The sequence below is a fragment of the Fragaria vesca genome, linkage group LG5 (genome assembly GCF_000184155.1).
Source record: "Fragaria vesca subsp. vesca linkage group LG5, FraVesHawaii_1.0, whole genome shotgun sequence".
Classification (NCBI taxonomy): Eukaryota; Viridiplantae; Streptophyta; class Magnoliopsida; order Rosales; family Rosaceae; genus Fragaria; species Fragaria vesca.
The window spans coordinates 18,897,983-18,900,614 of NC_020495.1; positions in this window are offsets into that span (position 1 = coordinate 18,897,983).

Here is a 2,632-nt window from a genome sequence, read left to right on the forward strand (position 1 = left end):
CGTTTTTCCACCTGTGGTGGTGTTTGATAATCAATTAATTTGTTCTTGGAAAAAAAAAAATTTAGTCGGGATCCCGATCCAGTCCCGGTCCCGTCCCGATCCCGATCGGGATTGGGACGTACGGGACAGATTTTTAAAAACACCTTCCCGTCCCGTTCTTTTATTTTCGGGACGGGACGGGATTCACCAAATCCCGGCCCGTCCCGTCCCGTGCCCAGCCCTAGTTGGTAGATTGATGTGTTTCACTTGCTGTGTCACTTTTGTATCTGTCATATATTGAGAATAGGAAAGGAATTATAATTCATACTTCTGCAGAATCAAAAACCCAAATGAGAAACATGAATAGAAGGGTGATGGAGTTGAGGAGTGACATTCAACTCATTCAAGCACATATCAGTGAGGGAAGCCCTATAAATTTCCTAACCCAACAAAACACCAAACACCAAGATACAACTTTCAGATGCATATGCAAGGATACCTCCATATACGTTCCCACATTTAAACATCCGACTATCATACAAATCCATATAGCAGATACGATAGACTCATTCCCAACAAATGCCAATTGGAACAATGTATCAATGAACATAAACAGCCTCCAACTAGTCCAACAGATATTTCATCATCACAAAAAGCTCGTTTAACCAAGTACGCTAGAATGCCTAAGAGCTGCCCTTATACCCCTGCTCAACATCCATACTCTTGCAACCACAAGGTCTCTACAGAAACCCACCCATCGTCTAACCTCCCCACTATGAAAAGAATGACGTTGCCTTGCTGTTGTTCGGGCAGCTGAAGTGAAGAAGATATTTTAACTGACACAGTGCAGTAGCCTTCAAATCTGCATCAGATAATCGACATCAGATTTACCAGTATTTATTAAGCATAAAACTTCCTCAAGAGCCATGGCTTGTGAACATATTTCTATTACAAGAAAATCAGTTGTACCAAGTCATTGGCCATGATAGGATTCAGAGTTACAGTGAATTATAAGCCAATACAAACTAAAATTAAGAGCAAATAGCTTATTGAACATAAATTTTTGGGAGATCTAACAAGATTAGTTCATAGAATATTCAACTGAATTCTAACAGAGTAGTCACTCATGTGAACAATTATTCCTGATGCTGATTAATGGAGACATTTCTACAGTCTTTTAATGTCTTCTAAGTTCTAACATACTATATTCTACGTCTGAATAGACAAATAAATTTCAACATATCAAAGCAAGACCTTAGTTCCCAAGTCGTGTTAAAGGATATATACAACTCAGTAGGCAGAGGTAACAGCAAGACCAGCAACTCCAGATAATTAGGGATCCAGCTCCTCTAAAGTGAGCAAGTTATAAAGTTCGTGAAGTTCATAAAATCTCAAGCCTCTATATAATCCAAAGGCTCAAAAATATCTAAGTTAAAAATATGTAGTGTTTAGATTATTTATGAATTTATATATGATTTTTATTCTTTTCCCTATCAACAAAATGAAAGAAAATAAAATTGTTGCCCGTCTTCATGAAACCTAGCAGGTAGGAAATAAGAAAACAGGTTTGATAAGAAATTGAGATGATCGAGTGCCATGACGAATAAAGCGGAAACAAAAAGGTAAAAATCTGATCTACAATTGCTGCATAAACCCTAGGCTAGAAGTTGCCTTAACTCCAAAGTCCTGCAGCAACCCTCAAATTAAATCATTGCAGACTAACTAGGATCAAGTCCCTCTTCCATTAATTTATAGGCTTTGTAATTCATCCTCTATTGATTATCATAGATGCATCGATCGGTTCCCGAAATTTTTCCTAGATTTTGGTTTATAAATATGTTGGAGTAATCCCAATTGTTCAAGAACTGCAATAATATTATATATGTGGAGTATGAAGGACTGAGAGCTAGCACTCATGTCACATGAATCTTCAGAAGATTTTCTGAGAAATTATGGAAGCACATATATGTTTCATAGAAGCAAGAACAAGGATCGATGAAGGTTGAATAAATAAAGAGGGAAAAAAAGAAAAAAGAGAGTCAATAATTAACCTCAATGCGGAAAAGAAATTAGAATATTCTATTTATTGATGTTGGATAGTTTTGAGCCTTTAGATTATATAGAGGCTTAAGATTTTATGAACTTCACAAACTTTATGACTTGCTCACTTTAGAGAAGCCGGATCCGATAATTAGATGATAAACAATTACTGAAAACAAGTAGAGCTACAGCTTTCATTAGTTATAGGGTGATTCTTTCAAAGAATATGATCGATGGAGTTCATCCTAATCCTTAAAAAATCAATGTTCCCCATATTCGCTACTGATTCAAAAGTATTTAAATCAGTACCTGTCTGATTTCTCGGGTAGAACAAAACTAATACTTACTCAGGTTGTTGGAACTAGATATCGTAGATTGTACATGAAACAAAGAACGTAATGATCAGCTGGGATCATGCTCCCATTCAAGATATATAGCATGACTTTATAAATCATTACCACAAATTCTTGTTGTGGCTTGTGTGCCTTAAGCCTGTCTCTTATTTCTTCGATAGACATTTCACTTCTGGCATGTATCTAAAATATTGGACAGAGATCTTTCACTTGTATATATGAGAAATTGATGGGATGACACTAAATTATGAGAATGGCAA